Source organism: Aphis gossypii, chromosome 2 (assembly GCF_020184175.1).
Source record: "Aphis gossypii isolate Hap1 chromosome 2, ASM2018417v2, whole genome shotgun sequence".
Classification (NCBI taxonomy): Eukaryota; Metazoa; Arthropoda; class Insecta; order Hemiptera; family Aphididae; genus Aphis; species Aphis gossypii.
This window is the reverse complement of record NC_065531.1, coordinates 5,784,737-5,810,775: the sequence shown is the minus strand read 5'-3', so window position 1 is coordinate 5,810,775 and position 26,039 is coordinate 5,784,737. Positions and strand designations below refer to the sequence as shown.

At 32.1% G+C, this 26,039-nt stretch overlaps 1 long non-coding RNA gene across 1 annotated transcript; it reads right to left on the bottom strand.

The window, feature by feature from the left end:
* Positions 1-2,628: 2,628 nt before the first annotated feature.
* Positions 2,629-6,640, bottom strand: LOC126550223 (uncharacterized). Its single transcript, XR_007604265.1, has 3 exons — positions 6,384-6,640; positions 3,029-3,309; positions 2,629-2,942 (listed from the first exon to the last, which is right to left on the bottom strand). It is a non-coding gene; the product is annotated as an uncharacterized LOC126550223 (long non-coding RNA).
* Positions 6,641-26,039: the final 19,399 nt, after the last annotated feature.

Sequence of the window (26,039 nt, the reverse complement as noted above, 5' to 3'; positions counted from 1 at the left end):
GTGTGGCCGATTTATAAGTGCGTATGATTCACTCTAAAAAAAAAAAAACTACACAAATACGTCGTGTTTTGAATTCGCACGGAAGACGTACATTTCCGTCCCTCGTACGACTGGAAACTGCTACATGTCTATATGGGAGTGTATCATATATTAAGTTTACCACCGACGATGAGCAATAATAATAATAACAATATCATATAATACGCGATTTTCGGCCAATATTCAACGTGTGTACTGTAATATTATGACGTACCAGCTATATACGGGCCGCCGACTGACAAATCTGTAAATGCGACGGGAGAACGACGCCCACCGATCCGTTCAATTAGGCACGGAACTCGAAGCGGACGGAAAGACTCGCGCGACGGAAAGGACATTATTATAATAATATTATACGCCTAAGTGTTGTATTTATGCGTTGTTGTTGTTCTTCGGTGCATCGCGGGATGGCGGGCGGCGTACCGCGTACGTGTAGGAGACGACGACGGTTTACGGTAATAATTGGTCCCGGACCGGCGACCGAAGCAATAATAATAATAATAAAAACCGAAATAAATTTAAATATATATACGGCGGACTAGAGACCCCTTCCGCAACGCGACCGCGACGTGATCGACGCGTGTAAACAACTCGAATGACATAATATAACGAGCCCTCACACGTCGTTTCCAATAATGATTTCCAATCGAATTAAGGCGGCGGCGCGCGCGCGCTACGGACACGGACGAGCTGCTGTTTCTACCGTCGTGTGCATATTATTACAATATATATATATGTATGTTATCACCGAGTGTATAAGGTGGTTTAGCGTCTCAACGATGTGCATCCGCTGCAGTAGGTGTATATTATAATATCATAGTTAGTAGCGATATTATAATATTATCATCATGCTTATTGCTTATATTATAAGTCGAATGTACTCGTTCTTTATCGACCCGAAAAATATGTATCTTTGATTACCTATTGTTTATGTGATATACTTAAGCGAAACTATGCACCACTTGTTAATTCCGAAAGATTTTTAATTTTTTGGAGGACAACTATTTTGGGGATTGATATATGACTTGTATATATACCTACGTAAACTATATCTGGTCGTGGAAGCTACTTAATGTACCATTCTATAAGCAATTAGGAATGGAGGTAATTTATAAATGTTGAAGAAAACTGTATAGGATGATTGGGGTTTTTAAAACGCATACTGCATTATCATCGTTGTTTTTCTCTAAAACGTCCATCGACGCAAATGATTTACAATTAACATTTTTCGGAGCGATTGAATACCATTTACTTGTGAAATAAGAGGAGGGCACTTAGAGTATGGCGTGAAGAATAGTATGTGTGTAAAATATTTAAGAAATTAGAAATTAAGCCTTTTGTAAGAACGTATTCTTTTATTTAGGTAAACAATTTGTAAAAATTTCGATTTTCCTATACATATCAATACTAATGTTTGTCGTTTGATGGATATAATATGATAACAGTGATTATACTTTTAATCAAATGCCTGAGACATTGCTTCAAAAAACATATTATAATTATACCATACGTCAATTAATTAATGGTAACTGATTGAGACAAAAATTATTCTCTCTCCTCAACATAACATACGTTCAAATCGGTAAATGACTTTTTAAAATCGATCACAACATTTTTTTGTAAGCGATGTAATTTTATCTTTAAAGCTGTATGCGCTTTTTGCGACTTGGTGAGGACGATGTGGTTAGTGTACACTCAAGTTTAAACCTATTATACGACGGCTGCACACGGCGCTCTTTTATTATATCGCGGGTTATACCAATTAACATATTCGAACCACGATCACTGGACCGATCACGATTCATGCTAAAATGAACGTAAAAACAATTATATAATGCTACGCAAAGATCGCGGTTATAAAATTCGCATTCGATAGAAGCAAGAGACCACCTTGTATAAATACGACAGGCGGTAGTACAGCGTAATTGAACCGTAATGATGAATAATAATTTATTGACCCCGATTGCACGGGCTAAAATATAAAATATTTATGTAATGCGATGAGTATAAAATCTTCCGACAACCATATATTTTATGTATCAAGTCTTTAAAATTAAAATTAGTTCATCCTCGTTGCATTGAATTTCGATAACATAATAAAAAATCATTCGTAATGATGATATGTAAGACAAAAGATAAACCTTGTAAATTCATTGTATACAAAATAAATTTGCTGCTGTTTGATTTAAATTACACATCGTTTGTGACTGCAAGATTTTGGGAGCAGAATTTATACTTAATCAAAAACCCGCATTGGAATATGAAATTGTTATTTAAATTGATTAGAAGAAATGACTGAATAGTATAGAGGACAACAACACATCGACAACATATATTTTAAAATATTTATTTATCATAATTCATAATTCATTTTCATGTAAAATGAAATATATATATATACTGCTTCCACTTACCAGTGCATTATTTAGGAAGATGGAGTGCAAGGAATGCTATGTTACCGGAACCTTAGAGCTGAGTTTGTTTTAGAAGCTACAGGTCGATGTCATAGATTTTTTTACTCGGTAAAGAGATAAATTATTAAAAATATTGAATAATGGTTAAAATATTATAAGAAATGACTTGCACCCGTTTATTTTAAATTGTCATGGAACGAGTTTTAACCCTACTTATGACTCGATTAAAAAAACATAATATAAACCATAAGGTACATAGTATTTTTTCTTAAAGATGCATCCAGTACTACGAGTATAGTGGTTGCACCCCGGCTTTCTGAAATTTAGATTCGGTACTTATCTGAACATCTTCTTTGAAGTACCAAAAAAGACGGCATTGCAATGGGTAAAAACTTCCCCGAGTATTATTTACGGCCTTCGCCGATGACGCATGACTCAGTCATTTTATTTTCACTGGTTGATTTATTGCTATATCGTAACATCAACTACCTATAAAATATTTCAATTTACTCGGACGTAAAAATGAATAATAATTGTAAACGGGCATCAATAAGCAATTTTATATGAATAGTTACCGGAAAATATAATATTATGACGGGTGCTGCACGGCAAAAAAACGTCTAAACCCAACTATGTCCGCCATCGATGCAATATATGTAGTTTAAAGATTTATTGCCACTATATATAGGTATTAAGCATTTATGAGTTAATTGATAATATTATGTTGATGCTTGTTTGATATTTCACGTTATCGTAACATTGAATTCGAATAAAATATAACATCGTGTAGGTACAATGTATTTAATATATTATGACGTATTTTCTACATATAGCTAGTATAAGTGTTTCGTATTTCCTGTAAGAAAATAAAATATTAATATTATGCAGGTGTATTATATCATAAGTCATAACTAAATCATTACGGGTACACTGGTACCTATACCCAAAAAAATGATGTATGATGGTTGTGGTTAACACATATTCGAATATAGTTTTGTTTCACGTATTGTTAGTGGCAATTTTTTTCTTATACTTTCGGGTAGTTGTTGATTTTGAATGAAGAGTAAACCGTTATAGAAATTTCTGAACGTTATATTTCAGACGAACCCGTCAATCAAGCACAACAGGGAATATCGCATGTTCACTTTTTTATTTAAACATGTTATTATAAATTATTATAACTTATAAGATTATATTATTATTGACTTCTGCCGCCGTCTTACGCCGAAATGAATACCTCGTTAATTAGGCACGAAGGTATTAAATTATAGAATTCACGTCCGATACAACGGTACATTTTCTATTCAATCAATTAACAATTTGAATTTATTACTCCGACGGGTTCATTGATTCGGATTATTTAAATCAATTACCGTGTGCTTATAGAAACTCGAATGTTGCGATATAATTAGAAAATAAGTAAGTGGCAGTAATATATTATTATTAACGCGAAATTGAAACCGACAAAAAATCATTAGATACGGTCATTTGGACGATTTAAATATAGGTGCAATTGATTATTAACTGCGAATAAAAAAAGGAAAAAGGATAAAAAGGGAAAGTAAAATAAATAGGTTTTTTTTTGGTTTTATTCAGAAAATGTAAATTAAATATATTACATATAATAGTAAAATAACTAATCTCAGAAAAATAGTCGTGAGGTTATCTCAATACTTTCTATGTAAGGCGTAAGATAAACTCGATGCATTTTAACAGCACTCGATTTATATATATATCTGTTTTCTCAACGATTTCGTTATTATTTCGTTAGTTTTAGTGCTACTATCACATCAAAAATTGAGCGGTTTAAAAGATCAAGTACATAGATTATACAGATTGTTCATCGATGAGATATAATTGAAAAACTTGTGATAGTATGACACTCCTATGACTTTGTCACTGTCAAAAACAAGCAATATGAAAAAAAAATCGTAAAAACACTTACGTCACCGGGGTGGATTTATCTCGGATTTATACTCTTCAAGTATATCCTATTCCGTATTATTATAATACACCACTGAACGTGTCACGGATATTATATAATAAAGATCTTTTGTAGTCGAGATAAAAATTAAAGATCTTCGGACTTTTTTTTCTGTAATCGCGCCATCACCGTGATATTTTTTATTTTTATTTATTATTAAGCTTCTGACGTTTAACCGTATAATGTATAATATATAATTTCGATACACCGTACCTGCACCGTTGTCGTTATCAAAATCGCTCATGCTTTGACTATAATCTCTACCACTGTGTATAGGTCAGGTTAGGTACTTAGTCATATTAATATTATGTTAGTTACAGAGACAGAATTTAAATGCCATCGCCGGCGGGTTTAAGTAATTTTATTTTATTATTGAGAACAAGTACGATGGAATACTAAATGTTTATGAACATAATATAATATTTTATACATTGTGTAGACCATATAACGATTTACATTAGGAATATTATGATATTCTATACATATACCTACAATACACAAGTGCATGTGAATAGTAATGTGCGTTTAATGTAACGACTTATTTATGTATTCTCAATTCAATCATTAACCATGCCTGTAGCATGTATACATATAATCTATGGATTGTGATTATGCACATAATATAAATATTGTCTTTTGTTCCCATTATGTTTTCTCGTTGCTAAATAAATGTTTTGTTTAAAATATCGAGTCGTAAAATATTTAAACGTTCTTTTGAGCTATATATATACCTATATATATATATATATATATATATATAGGTATATACTTATTATTATGGAGTACGTATATTATTTAGATATATATTATAATATGAGTTGGTGCTCATAAGTAATATTATTAAGAAAGCACAAATAGTTCGCCAAAATTATTACAGAAATATAATAAATCGGTCAAGTACACGTGTCTAGCATACGAATTGACTTAAATACGAGAGTACTAAAATAAATAAAATCCGATAACCTGTTATACTTATGCTATACTATTGAGATTTTAATTCGTGGTATAGTTTTTTCACGTACGAGTATACACATAGCCTAGTGTTTTTCTTTTCTAAGAAAATGTGTTCCCATCATCGCATCTTTAACGTTTAGGTGGCGATTTATCATCATCACTTCGTTGTTTACACGGACGTCCGTCGTTCGAAAACCGAAGGGTTCACTTGACACGGTGAAACGACATTTAATATGTAGACAAGTATAGGTACATCACACTGCATTAACATAATACGTGAATATTATGAACGAACTACGCTGTTTGCCCTCAGAATCCGCATTCTTCGAAAGGAATATTTTGAAAAATAAACGATAACGTTAAATACGGATTAACAAATCCAAATTCCAACTGCATTGCAGTCCGTACATAAAAAGTATATTTTATTGTGATGTCACGAATCTGGGAAACGCGACACAACTGGTTCTGTCCGTTCGTAATGGTATGCCGCACACTAATTCATCAACTGTTACTCGTCGACGTCGTATAACCCGAACACCCGAAAAATCTCCTTTTTGATCGACAGCAAAAACTGTGCAAACGTCGTTGGTTTCGATTTTTTTTCTCTTGTTTGTTTTTACAGTCCTTCAGCCGTAACTCGAGTTATTTGCAGCCAACACACACACTCAACCCCGAGTGCGGTTTATTTATTTCAGACATTCCTTCCCTCGTGTTATACACACAGATACACACATACAATACGGTTTTGTTTTCGACCGAAAGCGGCCATTAAGATAAACGGGAAAAAAGCAATAAATCGAGATCAGTATTATTCGTTGGCCAAGCGCCACACAAGATGATCTCCACGGGGGAGATGGGCACGCTGTCGTCGTCCAACTATGGAACTATGGAGGGGAAACTATATATATATATATGTATATTAAACCCGTGCACTAGTCACATACATAATATTATAAATATGTATAAACAGTACGTGTAAGTTACTTACGTACCGGTCATGGTCGTCAAATTTCCGTTAACTGGTGTGTGTTTAACGATTTTTACTCGGTGATACAACATGTATGTATCTCCTATCTGGTCCATCGACGAATATATATATATATACACACATATATAACAATATTATAAAATCGTACACAAATGTAGGTACTTAATTATTAATGTACTAATGCGCGAAATTGATGCAACACATGTAGGTGTATAGACGGACGGACACTAGGACAATGCGAATAAAAAATCGTATACGACAATATAATAATATTGTGCGACGTGTTATTACGTGTGCCATCCTATATTATATATGTATCTATAGGAATAATATTACGTTTAACAGACATAAAACAATACGTAAGGTACAAAAAACAGCATAATAATATTATATATAATATTGAACGTATAGGTATACCTATATATAGCTAGATCGACGACGGATTTTAGTATAATATGTAGATACAATCGCGTGTTATTTCGTTTTATATTACTTATTAAATTAAATATATGATAAAAATACTATGCCTTAATCTCAGATAAATTATTTTTGTTTATCGACAGCGTGTTTAAGTATTTAGCCAGTATTATCATGTTGCCAAATCCGCTGCATCAACTTTTACACAGTTCTTTTTTTTCGTCTCATATTATACTAAATCGTTTGATTTATAAAAAAATTACATTCATCGTTAACGAAATTAATGTTAATAAACGACAAATTATTAAACGATTTCAATCGAAGTAACTGATGATAAAATACAGACATTATGTTTATTTTATTTTTACGACCGAAATAAATGTATAAAAAGAGTATAAATTAATATCTGATCGTAGGAATATTATAAATTTAAATTTAAAATTTATATTGTGTATTTTTTTCTTATATAGTCTTGAAAAAGTTGAGTGTGAAATACCGGTTAGTACCGGTATTAAACTACACCTTATATAGTTTGATGACTTGATGTCTGAAATAACCGAGATTTAAAAAACCATTTAGATTCTTACAACCCTTGTAAAATTACCCGACAAACAAACCGATTGAAAAAAAATATTGCCAATTTATATTTCTTCACCAGGTAAATCGTTAACATTTTGTGACTTCACTTATGCAAATAATAAGTAAGTATTTTAAACGATTTTAATTTTTATATGTAAGTGCATACTCGTAAATAATATTTTACCTATACGTAATGTATAATAATAGGTATACGTAATACTATATAAATACTATATACTATTAGTAATGAAAAATATTAAATCATGCTTATTCATGGTTAAAAATCCGATTAAAAGAATAAATTAGATTAGTTTTTAATATTTCCCTGCATCAGTGTGATCGTATATAGTATTTATACACAATAATAAGTAACAATCACTTTATAATGTATATATAACATAAATACGTTGACGGGGCGTTTAAGTCTCTATACATACAAATGCAAACGGAGTGGCAATTTTTTCCATACGTAGAAGTATGATATAATGGTGACGGCGTGCTTATAGATTTAAAATAATACCTTAATGTGAACTCTAAAGTATGAAACTATCTTTTTTCCCCGGACAATATTGCGTATCATTTTATTAAGGATTATTATTTTTATACCCACTTATTTAACACTCGCTAAAAACGTCTTGAGGCCATAGAATACATTAAATGTGACGAATCCATTACTGTCCCGTAACATTTCTGTCCGACGCAGCTGGTGTAATATATAATTCCATATAATCAACGTAACGTTTCAGATATACGTCCTTATATAAAAAGACGCACGTGATCCGAAGATCACTGCATCAGTCGCGGCTGTGGATCACAAACGGTTCTGACCTAAGCGACTGACCCGATTCGCCTATCTGTCTATAATTGAGTAATTCTCTGTCATTGGGCAAATTGACATGAACTCCGAAACATGAAACGGATTATGGTCGGCGTTTTAAACGGTCGGCACGAGCTTGCCAAGTACAACATTACTCGCGCAAATTGTTCACAAATCTTTGTATATACAAATACGTATATATACGTGTAACTGGTTTTACTCGTTATCCACTTTAACCAATTCATAATTTATCGAATAATCAGTGAAAACCAAAAACTATAGAGAAAGTCAAATAGACTACTATAGCTGTAGTAATATTTTATATGTATAACGATGCATATTATACATTTAGATTATACTAAGCCGTGATAGTTGCCATTGATGTACCTACATATAGATATAATGTTGTAATATTATTATTATTTATAATGTATTTCATTCCTAAATACACGTCTGAGGATATAATATACTTATCAATGAACATACTCTCTGAATTTTTTTTGGATTATACATATATATGTGTGTGTGTTTGTGTTGTGTGTTGCGTATACATATATATATATAAATATATATACCTTTAAAACGTCGAAGAGCGTAACACAATGACCTATTGTTGTATTTTTCAGTACCTATTGAAGACGTCCTGTCAGAATATTAAACTAGGATATTAAAGACTTTGCGTGTTATTGTCCTAAGAAAATTCGAACGATAATCCAGTGGAATTTTTCAATAAGATTTAAATACGACATTTATAAGAATTACTGAAATGCATTTTGAAAAGTGTTTGATGGTGAATCAAAGGGCGGCGTATTAATAATACAAGTGTATTATTATTATATAAAATGTATGTACTGTATGTTTATGTATAATATTAAGTGTAACGACAGAAAGTATTATAATAATTTATTCGAACATTTCGTTACACGTTCCAATATTAGGTATACATCATTTTAATAATAACACATAATAATATTATTATGTTTTACACTTATATTTATTATATTTTGGACGAGTACTATAAGGGTTAGAAATAATCGTAGGATTTCTTACAAAACTATACTACGAAGTATACCACGAGACATCATTTGATAGTTCGACAACCTTCGCATACATTTATATTTTATATCTATACAAGCTGTAGTCATATTTTTAAACATACTATATATTATAGATACTATGTATGGACTATATATATACTACATTTCGTTAATCCCAACGCGATTGACGACGATCATCTTTCGTACATTGCCGGTTTTCGTGACTGGACACACACAATAATATAATAATACATTAGGTAAAATATTACGTTTCTGGGGTCTGATTAATTGGTCCGTTCATCTGTTGAATTGCCATCGATTTGGCTTTCGACCAAGTCGGCGCGGGAGACGTTGTGTGGTAAATGGTATATGTTTATAATAATAATATGCCCATGCGGTCCCGTGCGCGTTTATTGTGTACCCGCGTATTACAATATTATTATTACATTGCAAGGAGTCCAGTGGTCGTGTAATAGTGACGTTAAAATTTCCGATGGTAATGATTTCGGTGAGACGGTGGTAATGTCCATCTCGCGCTTATAAGTTCTATAAAAACTTCTCTTAGAAAAACTCGATTCGGCCAGAAGATTGCATGCCGGGGGCGATCGATCGTCGTCATTATTACATTGTACAAGGATGTCAGGATACCAATACGCACACATATAATATAAATAATATATCGTATTCCCGGCGAGGTTCGTCGGCAATAAGTCAATATGGAAAAAACGATAGGAGCAATAATATAACGACCGCACAACAGTATAATACTGTACTTCCGACGTGTGTCGTCCGGCGCGTATCCGATCCACTTGACGAAACGGCGACTAGGACGACCCACAGGGCGTCGTCAGACGCACCGCGAGAGCTGACTGATGATTCATAATGTGTCATTTCCTATAATATTATATCGTATGGATGAGTTTGTATCTAAGTATTAAATAAAAAATAACATAGATTATAAATAACGATCGTATGTCGACCGTAAGTATATATGGTCGAGCATTAACGATGATGATCGGCTGCGGTGGTGATCAGGTCTGTCCCAGAAGACTGTATATTATATTTAACCGTGAAATTATAAGATGAAAAACTGTTTTCGTATGTGGTCATTGGGATTCTTGTACGCAGTCGGAATTAGTCATGTATTATTATACACACGTTTAAATGTCCGAGACTATGAGTGACGACGACGACCGTTGACTTTGTATTATGATAATATCATGAATAAGATAAAATTAAAGCGACGACAATTGAATTAGGTACATCAAAAGTCAGAACTATATTATAATATACTTTTGCTTACTGTTTAATACATTATATTATACAAGAGATATATAATATGATCGAAAATAATATTACACTCATTACGATATCTCGAAGAGGCTTATTGAAGATAGAAATGATGATGTATGATCTGCAATGAAGAAGATATTGTTTAAATAATTAACAAAAACTAAAATATTCTAAATCTACAAAAGGTTGCGATTTCGCACGGAAAACTACAATAGGCCTACAATCAAACGATTGACGAAAAATAAATTATTAAAGAATTTGATATCAATAGTAAATAATTTTATCGCTGTAAGCATTCGAAATTACGAATTACGTTTTTAATTTTTTTTCTCATTTAAAATTATATAACTATATTTATATTTATATGTTTATGTATTTTTTTTTTTATATATACTACATTTGTCCACTTCTTAGCTTACCCCACATCGCCACGTCACTGTTATATCAACGTCCAGTTCAGATTCTATGGTTAAGAGGGTGTAAAAATAAATAAAGAAACTGACTATTTATCGCGGGATAGTGACTAACAAATAAGAAGTATCAAATCGGAGACACGAACAAACTTTTAATATTTTTTTAAAAATTCCTAAACTCGATCTGTAGACCATCCACCGTCGGTATTAATTTAGTTGTGTACGATGTAGATACCTACAATAAATTAATAAATAATTAATTATGTCGATACTATTAACATCGATACTTGATAACCATAATTCTTATAATTGTTGAACATGTCCAATGTTTAAAACTATAGACCACAAAAACCGTCGTTAATCATAATATATAGTTACATAGATTTTTATGGAACTGCATACGCCCATTTATAAATTGTTAGTTATTGTGTGAAAAAACGTATCGCCGTCAATAATAAGTAATTTATATCGTACATATTGTAAATAATTTAAATAGTAATTCAATCATTTAAATTATTAAACGAGTTTTATTTTTATTTTTGTTTAATGGTATTTTACCTATTTATACAAGACGAATGGTCTTAAAATCACTGTTACTTATGTTTGTTGTAATAGCTTTGAATTGAAACGCGTGTATACCAGGCAAACCCATTTATCATCATAATAACGCCATTATTCGAATTTCACAAATAAATTTGACCACCAACACGATAGCTATTAAACTATATGTGTTCTTGTGAACGGTTTGTAATATATTGGTTTTGAGAAGTACACGTATTTTCTGTTCTATATATTTGATTTTGGTAAGCAAATGTATAGCAAGTCGTACACGGAGCGATGCACATTTATATAAGTACTGGAGTACTGCATTGTACGATAAATAACTCGAACGATATATGAAAATGGTATATCCATTGTTGTTTTGACTTTAAAATATTGTAAAAGTTTCACTCGTCGAATATAGGATATCCCGTGTCATGTAGATACACAATAAAATACAAGTTGGTCTGAATTCATATTTTATAATGTTATTATGACAATATAAATGCATTGAAATATTTGAAACTCGGTTAGGCCGAATGATTTATAATAAAAAAATAATAAAATCATAATGGATAATGTATATTTTCCTAAAATATAGCTGTATACGTTTAAATATGTATTATATTTTTTTTACGCATTTATTTTTATTTAATCAACCAAGTATTACAAATTGTGACGGTGAATAGAATCTAACTAAATACACAAACGATCATATGACACAAGTTTAATAATAATTTACCTGCCATCACGATGAATAATGTTGACATTCATACATATTACATCATATTAATTGACTTTAAAATTATAACAAGACATCAAGTGATAACGATTCGAAGGCACGTAGTAAAATTATAAAAATAATAGCAATAATAAACACGGTATTAAAAATGTAGGCCCGTTGAATATGTATGTAGATGATGTTTTCTGTGAGATGCATAAAATATATAAGTAGGTAGGTCTATAACATTATGTTTAGATAATATATACGATTGTCGTCTTCGTTTGATTTCAGTGATTTCCATATTATTATGTAATGTATGGATATCGCCGCAAACCACAGAATCGATCATTAATCAATAAACGAGTGAAAATTAAAATAATTTATTCACAATTGTTGTTGGGCGATAATTATTATTAACAATGTAAAAAAACCGTTCGGGTTAATAATTATTGTACTGTAGTATACTGTATAAGGTATATCCATGAAAAATAATAATACAGCTATTTGTCAAAACTCGAAAACTCGTAACACTCTATAAATGCAGTACCTACTTATAATATATTATATATTAATATAATACACGGCACGGTATTATTTTCCCATGATATGTTTTCTAAATCGTTTGAATTTAATAGCAGGGTCTGTAACAATATTTGCTCTTATTGAATATTTTTTTTTTTTTACTGCACTCAAAACAATAACCAACAAACCACATAATTATTTGTGTGTTTAACGCTGGCTGATAGGTACACAATTTATTATATTCTAAGTTTTGTACACTAACACTATGCACGTCAGCTATAAAATCGTTTAAATGGAAATTTACTACGTGAGGTAAATATTGATAAATTTCATCGGCCGATGATGATATTTATGATTGGTAAATTGACCTTCACGATGATGATCTAAAATTACATATAACAACATGTGTTAAAGTATATAATTTTGCATGTTGTAAAAATTTCGCAAAATTAGTGGGTACACTATTGCAGATGTTATGTTAGAAAGTTGTGGATGATTATTTATTTTTACTAGAAATATTTATTATAATTTATTTAATATAATACAATAAATATATTTGATGAACGTATAAAGTAATCAAAACAATATTAAATGATTTGAATTGTAGAGAGAATAATATGTATAGGTAAGTAGGTACCTATAAATTGGATATAATACAGGGTGATTCTTGTATTGAACAATCCTCATTATTTCAAAATTTTGTTTTATTTCATAGTTTGTGTATAATAATTATTGCAGTTAACGGGGAGATTAATATTAATTAATATATTAAAAAAAAAAATTGTGTAAAACATTTAGACGAATTTTCAGAAGTGCGTGGGAGCAAAATTAACATAAACACATCGATAATATATATACTATATAGGTACATATTCAGCTAAATCGCTGATTTTACTTGCGGATTTTTCGAAAATTGAACACGTCGCCAACGCGGACGCAAGAAAACGATACGGCGTCTTGGGAAACCATAAAAAAAACCAATACGAAAACAAAAGACATAAAAACAAACCGAATAAATAAAACGGTGTGCATATATCGACCGAACAGTAATTTATTACCGTATATGACCACAGGTACCATTATACGATTGTAGGCTCGTAGTGTTTCGGTCGTTGTCGAAGTGCTTGTATATACGAGCACATCACACACGACGATTCACCACTACATAATAATATACTATGTATATATGCGTATTGAATATGTATTATGGCCGAAAACGTTTAATATAATAATAATATATAACACGCATAGACTCGTTCCGGTTGGGTTGTGAAGTCGATTTTGTTAGTAACCGCGTAGGTTACGTCTAATTTAGATTTTGATAACATATTTAAATTTGTCAACCCGTTTCATTCAACACTCGACGAGAAAAAAAAACGAAAAAAAAAATAAATAAACGAACACGGTCATGTCCGATTAATTTTATACGTTTGTGAGACTGTTATAAATCGATCGGATCCAGACGAAATGGACTTTTGTCGACGGCAGACAGCGTCTGGCATATAGAGACGTCGTCTATTTAACATATTTTTTTTTCTTAAAACGCGTGGTATTATATTATATTATTATACCAGTATTTTGACGATAATCTCTCTTCTCTCTAGTATTTTTCCGTTAAAAAAAAACCGTTTTGCTATGTACCATTTCGTGCGTATGCCTGAATTAAAAAAACAAAAAAAAAATAAGAAGTTAACTACTAAAATCACATATCATTTCTAAAAGTATAATAACGCATTCGTATATGAATCGCGCGCAATATATCTGCGCATCGGTGGTTATAATACAACGAGTCATGAATCTATTTTCATTCGTCCATCATCATTAACATATAACATAGCATAGTAGGTACCTATATTATAACGTACATTGGTGGTCTCGGGTTTTAAACATGACCATTTTAAGAACTTAAACAAATTCATTTACGTATCATTAGACGGCTATTTCGCCCGTTGGCTTTCTCTCGCAAGGTGACTAGAGGGCACACATGGAAATATTCTGGTTTCACACTTCATTTCACGTGTCCTATAATTTTATTCCGAGTCATTTCCGTTGCTTGTACGGACGTTCAAAATTATATTATATCGTATATAATGTTGTTTTTGTTAACGTCTTGAATTTTCAAAACCGAAATCGCGTTCGATTATCATATACTATAATTGACTTGGCGTCCGTTCAAATTTCATTACACGCCTACATATTATACAAATAATATTGTATTGTGTAACGTCTTGCATACATTTCGGCTCCTCGTCCGTTTCTTGTTCGGTCCTGCCCTCGATTTTGCTTATCATCATACGAAATTTCAGCTCTTATCTGTAAAAAAACGAAATATCAATTAATATACGAGTTATAACTGGAAAAATACGTTTACTTAGTGATACGGTTTAAACTAAAATATACTTCTACATAACTACTAACTATTCGCATTTTATGGTTTTAAGAAAACTCTGTTTTGGGTAGTCTTTTAAAGTCGCTATCACTTATGATTTATTTCTGCGGCGTTCTAAAAAACCATAACACCACACTTTTACATGAACATCTATCGCCGTTTAACGTATTTTTATACAGGTTACGAATTTACAGCGTATGTGTATATAACAGTCGTGCAGATACAAAACATTGTACACGGTGTTTTCGAATCGTGTTTTTGCCAGAAACGTGTTTTCCCCACAGTCGACGTTCATTTTTGGATATCGTCACGAAATCGCTAGGAGACATAAGTGACAAACGCGCATACATCATCGAACGTCGTCGCGAACATCGCGTTAACCAGCGGCGCCAAAAAAAAAATAATAAATAAACCGCACAATCATATAATCACAACAGCGACAAGACACGCGTAATTAATATCGTATTTTGCTCATCGCGCACACACGTCGTACACAAAGCCGTCGTCAGTCTGGGCGCACACGCACAATGCGCGCCTAATGAGCCTGCTACACGCGTATACGTACATAGCTATTATATTATATAATAATGCGTGTTCGGTGTTCAAGCAATGGCCGTTTAGCAGTATACGCGAGACGGTCCCGTTAGACGACCGTTTGCCAAATCAAATCTAATTATTATCATTATTATATTATTTAGTGTTATCATTGTTCACTCGCGCAATTAACCGGACGAGTCTTTCGATTTATCCTGCACCAGTCCGACGGTCGCACGCGTATTATTAATGTATGTTTAGGTATAAGTACATCGCTGCTTTATTGCCGTAAGTGAAGAAATATGACGATAACGACCCGACGGTGACAGCCCTGACGCATTCCGGTCAAGCACCTGACGGTAACACGTCATAATATAATAGAATATACACACAGAATGTTTTCACGTTTCGGTTCTCGTGTACACCCTGTACCCACTAACTGTATACATACAATCTATAATATAATCTTCTATCTGCTCGTCTTGTTATAACTATAAAAATTACATTGGTTAACATGATATACTAGCTGTTACTTGGTTTTATAGTGGTAATCAATAATTTAATTTTTAAGATTGGGTAAACCAATATACGAGTATACTATATATTATTACACATAAATCATAATAATAATTTGACTTGTGGTTGCGTCTATATATAATAAGCAGTCATGATTTTCCGAAACCATATATCGAGCAATATGACGGTAACAAAAACTCTAAAAGGTGTCTATTATCAAAAAAGATATATTTCATTGTATTTTAATTGTAATAATAAATTATTAATTATTCATATTTATTCAAAACAAAATATCTAATCAGATAATCTAATAGCTTAAAATTGGCAAAGAATTTCAACTCGATCAAAAAGTGAAATTGGCCCTTCTTGCATCAGACTTGATGCGAAACAGTATGTACACATCGGCCACTGCGTGTATATGAGCGATTTTTATCGCCAATTGTGTCATCGTATATGTACACGTAGAAAGTTTTAGCAGCAAGTATATTATTACGTTTAAGGCACTTGGAAAACGACGTAGGTCACATAATACATAAAATAAATTATTATATATTCGGTGCGTAATGCGTCTGTATGATAATATACATTATATGTGTATGAATATACGTGCGCAAAATTGTTTATTCGGCGGGGAGATGAAACAAACGAAAAAAAAATTACGTTATAATAATAATAGACGTTGTCTGAGGCCCAAGCTAAATATCGTATAGACGACTTCGGATTCATGCGACTGCGTACGATACTATATTGCTTTTTGAAAGCGAGTTCCGTGCACCGGTGCGGTGGACGACGTTCGAAAACGGTACGCGAAATCGATAAAAAAAAAAATGTGATCTCCGACAACGATACGTCTTATCGCAAACCCATACGCGGACCCCGCAGACGTTTTATCTTCGCGAAACTGTTTTTAACGAGAACCTCACAAGAGATCATATTATTATTATTGTGTACGAGCACGCAGCGTTCTATGCGTTATTGTGTCACTGTATCGCATAATAACATTGTGCCCCACACATATATATCAGCCATCAGGTATATTATAGGCGTATATATATGTTATTATATATACGTTCGAGTTGCGATTTCTCTGATAGATATATTAAATTTATTACGTAATAATCATCAATCACTCGTTTTAAAATCGTACACACATGATGTATGTATTGCGCCTATATACTATCTGTTATAAATTATACATGTGTGTATTTTATACATTGATCGGTTTTAAAAAGAAGTGTGTTCATTTTCAAAAAAACGATATCTTGCCACAGTTTTATTGTCAACGGATTGGAAAATTGTTTTGATTATAAGACTGTTTATCGTGTAGTTATAGTATATAATATGAAATATCGACCACGACGAAATATAATAATATATTACGCACACACATTAAAATATTATAATACTATATATTATATACACACATTTCGTCTCGTACGCGCGAGGATCGTTAAATAACAAATGCGGCCGTGTGGCGTTAAAGTCTCCGACTATAAAAATTCATTAGAGCCCGCCTCGTTCGACAAACGACGTGTACATACACGTCCCCGTGTTTATATATACCTATATATTTTTTTTATTATACATGTCGTATAATTTTCATATTACGGGTGGACCCAGTTCCATAAGGGTGTTTGTCGTTTCAATATGATATGGGTAATAACCCAATAATTATATACACATCTCGGCGTATGTACGAGTATATAATTTAATGTACTATGCACTTACACATCACTGCACGGGTCGAAATTAAATTTCAAAAATATGTCGTCTGCCTAGTTCATTCCGCGTATACATAGGTATATAATAATTATATGTATATATAGTGTATAGTATGTAGGTACATTATATATAAACCATAATAAAACGGGGAAGGAGACGCTAAAAAAGAGGTAAAAAAAATAAAAAAATCGAAAACCGGTCGTGATTTACGTTTCCGAGTCAACACAAACCCATTTTTCTCTCTCTCGTTTCCTTCTTGACTATATGACTTATGGATCGGTTTCTTCGAGGGTGGTAACCATTAAAGCGTACGGGGCATTAAATTTTCACACCTGCGCCTATATCATACAAGTATAATGCGTGTGTTTGTGTATAGGTACCCCCACGTATTTACACGTGTTCCGGACACGACGTTAACATCGGTGTTAACACGCGCCAAACCTGTCGGGCGCTCGCGCAAATATCGCCATCGTCATCGTCGCGGTTTATTCGTATTATAATAACAATAGTATAATGTGTACTGCAAGCACGCACGCTGCTTGTTTTCGCCGCGCAGTCGACGCCGGTTTTTTGTCGGTATAAGCGACGACTACACGACATTTTCTGGTTCCGAAATACTTCGATAAATCTCGCCAGTCTTGCGTAGGTATATATATATATATATATTTAATATTGGAATGAATTAACATTTAAATCGGTGTACGCGCGCACCGATAACAGTTTGTGCTTAACAGACACGATTTTATTTGTTCGTTTTACTTTTATATTAATTTTGTATTACTTTTACATTATCAGGTTATTTATTTAGTTTTATTCGAAGTGGAGATACCAAATTAATTGATATGACGATATTCAGTAAAAACGAACCATACACAAATAGCTATAATTGATGGTAGTAATAATAATAAGTATTATTATTATTATTATATAATCATCATAGGCATTCCCAGAGAGTTGGGCACAATTAAATTGAAAAATAAATGAAGATTTTTTTACACATTTTATTTATAGGTATATAGTACATTATTATGTCTCTCCATTATTACAGGCGTAGGCATTATTATACAAACAACTCAAACAACGATAAGATAAAATAATCCAGTTAAATATAATAAAGTGAGTTTTATACTATTTATTTAAAATTTAAGTATCCCGTGTCTACTAAATTTGCGTGTAATAAATAACGATTGGGAAAACAAATTTAAAATTCTATGGAGGGAGTGCCTATCGTCATTCACCTCTTCTGGGGATGTCCATGATAGTCATCATCTTTGCTAATGGTTGTATTCGAGCCCAACATGGTCGGCATCATCTTAAAAAAAGATCATCGACAAGTTGTGATTATTTTCACGCATTATCTTTCAATCGACGATGTAATATTATAATGCTATTAGTCGAGTCTATTAAGCTTAACAATTTTATCATAGCGCCAAAAATAAGACGTCTGACTCACGGCCAACTCATCGAAAATAATACTTAAATAGATATATATTATAATATGACGCAGCTATATACAGGAATATATAATATTATCATGGATTTTAATGTCGAATGATGGCGAATAGACTGCGCGAGCAAATAGGTATGTGTCGTCGTATCTAGACATTTATGTACATAATAAAAAACGTTTTTTAATACCGACAACACCGTATTATAAATAAAAAAAAATATATCGCCAAGAAGACTTATAAAAATTAATGTTAATACAAGATGCAAATATTTTGACCTGTCACTGTATAATAGAGACTTAAACGAAAGTCATTAGTCGCGCACCTAGATATATTCAATATAATAATAATAATAATATGGACGTTACAACGCGTAAAGTACCTAGACCGCAAGGTCAATGTCAATATAATATACTATACATAATATAGTGTCACTGTAGTCGTTAATAGACTCGAAATCTTCTTTTTACAGTCTTTAAACGAGAAGTACACTCACCACTGGAGTTATCAATCAGCCGCAGCCGCCAGCCAGTCGGGCTAGCGCGCGCGTGTGTGTGTATGTGACGTGAGTATTAATATGTATTATTATGATATTATTGTCATGACGTTCGGCGGATACTGCAAGTGTTTCGTGACAAGACGGACCCCGCGGGCTGTTCCGCGGTTTATTTCACGGATTACTATAAAAATTTATATTATAAAATATAAACACGTACTTTACGCTCGTATTATTACTTCGCCCACGACGGTTGTATACCTATTGTAGTTACGGAATATACGCTATCCCGGTGGTATTATAACGTTAATAATGATAATAGAATACTAATGTAAAATATTATTTCGCTAAAAATTTAATAAGCACTTTTTATCGATTTTTCGTCGTTTCGTGTCAGCTGGTTATCATCGTTATTATTATTGTTTAATAACATGCAGATATAGTATAAGCTTATATAAGTACCTGCAAAAGACCTTCGATCATTTCAATAACTTTCAAAACGGTTTACACGTTTAGGTGTACCTACAGTACAATACTATAAGAGTACATTACAAGCGTATTGCATATAAACGCTAATATACACTGTACTACAACAGGCGGTGCGTTCATAATAATAATATATAATAATGTTTGTTCGAAGGACTCAACAACATAGTATGTACTCCATACACAATATTAATAAACGACCGAAACCGATATCAGCAATATATAATATTTTATGTAGTTCAATAAATCCATATCGTATAATATTGCATTTAAGTATCGTTTTATTGTGTAAAATACCAATATATAAAGTGCGGTTAAATCTAATAGTAGATACACGATATTATATGATTATCTGATTGCCATTATACGACGCGAATTAATATGGTGTATACGATGACGCACGGTCGTGTAGTCGAGAAATTATAAAAATGGAAACTATAGATAGGTACCGTGTGTAATAAAATAATATAGATACATAGCGAAGGCGGTACACCATGAAACATTCCTTTATAATTTTATTTAATAACGTAAATGTATACCTATTTTCAGCGCTTTACCAATTTTTCAAAAGGTGAAAATAATTTGTAGCACACGGTAATACATTTTATTATACGATTGTGCGCGCGTAGTCGAACGACCATTTTAATGATTTTATTCAGTCATTAAATGTAATGTCACTCTATTCTATACATAGATTAGGTTAGTTGTTTGCGATGTAAACATTATTAAACCAGTTAATAAATATATTACATAATACAACTCTGAAATCTAATGTAATTTGTGAAGTATGTCAATATTCGGCTAACAAGATTTATATTTTATGATTAATGTTTAATCTCATCGCCCATGGCATAACATTATAAATGTAATAATACATTTGAATCATTGTATCACTTACATTCGAGTCGTTATATAGTGATGGTGTATAGATAATATTGATACTTATTTATTTAGTGTACATACCTACCTTAATAGTAATTACTTAGGATTTATAAAGGTCATGTATGTATGTAAGTAGATATATATTACATACAAAATAAAATGAGTTGTTAAGTAACTATTCAAATTAGGGGTTTATATTGGTGTATAAATTATGATAATCAATATCAAAAATGTATCATCTTCATAATTACATTTACATGCTAAAAATCTTGTGGTTTTTTCTCAAACTCTAGTGATATCTTCACCGTGAAATACCAGTGCAATATATAAATTATATTTTACAACCTCACTTTAACATGTGTACTTTTCCAAAAATTGCGTCATAATTATACCACTGATCTAAATGTTGTCCTTTTCAAAACTTTGGAACCTTGTACCACTTTATTGTATTATCATTAAAAAAAAATTAAAAAAAATTTATTATCACTATACACATAGTTATTTTCATAGTATATTATGAGGGACGATACGACGATGACGATATTCGAGTATATACTAAAAACTATCTGTATATATGTACCTACCTATTTACCTCCTAGCTTTAGGTACAAATCGTTCGGGATTATCTCTGCGGATAAATGATTGTTGTTATTGTCCAGAAATATGCAAGCGGTCTCGCGCGTGCTGGCACATATGCGAATATGCGATATTTCTGCTGTTGCAGGACACTGAGGATATATTATATTATATTATATTCAGCGCGTCAGGTTTTTATCGGTTCGCGTCGTCTCCGGCACGCCACCGCGTCGGAGATCCGATAAGTACCGCACGATATGACCGCGTACTTATGCATTATAAAGATAGGTACAGCTGCTGCTGCTGCTGCACCGACACGTATATGTGCAGTTTGCATATAATAATATGATATTATGAACAAGAGGAAAGTCACATGGGAGTTATATTATTATTATTATTAATGTTATCATCATCTCGGCAGCCGCCTGCGTATATAAGATATAACATGTATACATACCTCAAGGGAATACACACGTCGTGTATATACTTGCAGCAATATTCATACGTTCCTGGAACGTATAAAATTCCAGTCATCCCTCCCAGGTAATTAATAATATATGTGTGCTGGCGTATTATATGGGTAGGCATACACAACCGATTTTCTTTACTGCACGAAAACGGCGGTACTGCAGATGACGTATCGCTAATGACCAAAAATTATGATGCAGTTCTTGTAATACTGTAATTTACGCAGTATATATTCCAGTACGATGATTCTGTAATAATATAATACATAGTATACGGAAATATTATTGTTGTGCAACAAAAACCATTGCCGCAGACAGCTGCATCCGAGTTTCCGAGAAGCTTGTTTTTTTAATTCCGTCCTGGATAAAAAAAAGTATAATTAAAATAATAACAAATAATATGTATAAATATTGTTGTTAATATAGTGCATACGAAAAAAAAATATAGGTATTTATAATATTAGTACGACTTCATAATTGAATCGTAATAATGTATATATAATAAAATGAAGTTCAAAATTCAATAGGTAAATATTAAATAGTTAAAGTCAAACTAGCATATTAATAGTCAAAAATAAAAATAAAAATAATGCTGATATTGCTAAATTTGATTATTTAGTGCGATAACTGAAATCGTATTATCTTTATTTCTAAATAATATATATTATTTTTAGATTAGATGGTCGACGTTATTAATTTGCATATTTTACATAACTATAGTAGTATAGCGTATGTTTTAAAAAAACTTGACACAAGATGGTACAACTATATCTATTAATGAAACCTGGAACGGAAAAAGTATATCTTTAAATTAAATTTTTATATATGGGACGGAACTCAGATGCAGTCTCGAAGACAGCACGTGCTCCGAGTACAGCCCAACAAGATTTTATTCTCATCGGTCGGTTTTATAACTTTAATTTTGTATTACATTAATATAGATATGAGATAATATCGGATCGCAGGAATACGTTTTTCAATAGCCTTCTCCTCGCCCTTCTGTGAAAGGGCCAGTCTAATAATCATACCAGACAGTAGATTGAAAGTAAATTGGGGTTTAGTGATAAAATTATGGCGGATTTGTGGCAAAATATACGACCATACTTAAATCATAGGTTATGAAATAGGTATTTAGTATATCATTTGTACATGACTTTTTAAATTTTATTGATGTTTCCGTAGCTTTTATAGTTTTAATATTATGTAAATTTTTGTTGGTAGAAATCGGTTTTATTTTCAAATTGCAGTAGTTCTTCTATACGCTACGTGCAATATGTTTATCAAATATACTATATAGATATTGAACCCTGACTCAAGGTATATGATAATTGATAAACAATTTAAATAGAAAACTTGTGTAGTTTATTTTAAATAAACTTATACACATACAATTGAATTATTTTTACTTTAATTCATAGTGTAATATTTTAAAGAATTTGGTTGTACAACTATATTAAATAATTTAATAGGTAACGAAACATGTAAATAACTTTTGGTACCAGAATAAAAAAAAGAAGGATATTATGGAGTATTATCTCCTTTCTTCTTCCACGGTATGCACCACTTAATATGGAGTGTTATTATATTATGTGTATTTTCGAAAAAATTAATAAACGAAAATATCGACAGAACACCTAAACTTAAAAACTACACACCTACACGAGAAATCATAACAGTTCTATAATATTATAGTGACAAATATATAATAAAGTATTGAACGATAATTCAATGGCATTCTGTTCAAATGAGAAAGTATTTATTGTTTTTCTTTCCATACAATTTTATTTATAAATAACAGTCATTGGAATTTTTTTTTTTTAAATTTCTTCATCCAGTGACTCGTGCGATTATTACAACCCACTTTATTGAATTTTTTTACGAAGACAGTCATGAGTACAGAGTAAATATTAAATGACATATAAATTATGTCGAATGGAATTCGTGTGCACTTGGATAGTTCGATTTGCCTATTTTGGTCAGTAGCGTTGCGAATTATGTTCTTTTTCGCGCAACATATTGTGCGTGACTCGTCAGTCGTGACTTAAACCATACCGAGGGAACACAATACAGAATTTTCACGTGGCAAATATATTTGAAAACGTTTTGGGTATAGTAATTATTTAATAAAAATATACAGTGTACAGTCTGTACACCATGATATTATAAATCGAGCGATTATGATCACACGATTATGTGATGTAATGAAACTTCCAACCGGAATACATAATATCGAATCGGTCGGATGACAAAATATTAGGAATTTCTCTCGTGCGACCGACGGTCGGTATTATATTATAAACGGGCGATACTTAACATGCAAATGTGGTCTGTATTTACTAATTTGTAATACATAAATTTCAACCTCAAACGTCAAAATAGCTGTCGCGAGGATAATATATGTCCAAATAAACTTTGCCAGTTTTCAAAATTATTATAATGTAACGTGGAGGTCAAACATTATTGTCTATAACAAACGGAAAAATGGATGAAGTCGTATACGGTCGAGACGCTACGCGGGAGACATATAATAGTGTAATACGATATAAGAACAACGGGCGGTCGTCACATTAATTTTTCAAGTAGCTAATACTCGAAACGTAAAGTTTAATTCGTCTCCGACGAACATTTATAAAGTAAGTAGTGGATAAATTATAAATGAAAATCTTCGAGCTAGATGGTTTATTTAATGAGTCGAATGATATAATGCGATTTAATTACTATTTATGGAACTACCGCAGACGCGCGTTCGGGCTTACAATATTACTATATTATATAATAATACTAACGACATTTCGTATAATGGCGGCGTGTGCACAAATAGTATAAATCGCGTTTATCGAGAAAGAGGTTCTGGTCGATTGTATTTGATCAGCAATCGAATTTACGGGCCGTTTTAACGTTATGTATATTGTCACGATAAATGTGCGTGCTGTGAAACCTACAATCATAATAATATAAAATATATACACAACAGGTATACGTATCGTACGACATTATACTCCCGTGAGCGTGGTAATAATATAGCTGTACACCTAACACTGTGCGGTATAACGCATAAATTAATTGTATTTTTTTTTTAAGAAAAAATAACGCGTCCAACCAAAAACGACGGTTCAATACACGATGAACGATAATAGTTCTATAATAGTGTAATATTAACAATGATAAATTATAATATAATAATATGTAGGAATTCTGAAAAATATCCACACCCTACAGTAATGCATGAAATACGCGTCGTGTAATAACATCGTGGGATATCAACAGCAGCCTATATATATGTGTGTTATATTATCGCGGAGGCCTATTAAACGAGGTATTTTAAACGCAAAACAAATCTGTAAGGAGTGGTATTACAATTTTTTCATTTTATTTATTCGTCCGCGTACTTAATCTGTGATACTGTTTGAGCTTGCGCAACCAATATATGTATGTGTGTACGTTTTTTTTTTCGAAAGTCATTCAAAATTTATAGGTTTGGATGTAAATAAACGCGCGACTACAGCAGTTGTGGACAGGACACGGGTATGTGTATTTATAATATAATATACCTACTACGAGCGACACACCGACCGCGCGCGTACCCATACGCACGGGTACTCGATCGGCGAGGGTGGTCTTCGGAATAATTTAATTTACTGTTTTCTTTTATTATTATTTATATTATATATTTTTTTTGGAGGACTGGGAGTATATTTACACGGATAACAGTCGGAATCGCCCACGCCGTCGCCGCCACCATTCAAAGCCGCTCTAATCCAACATAGCTTTTTGTAATGCTCGCGAGTGTGTGTGTACACAT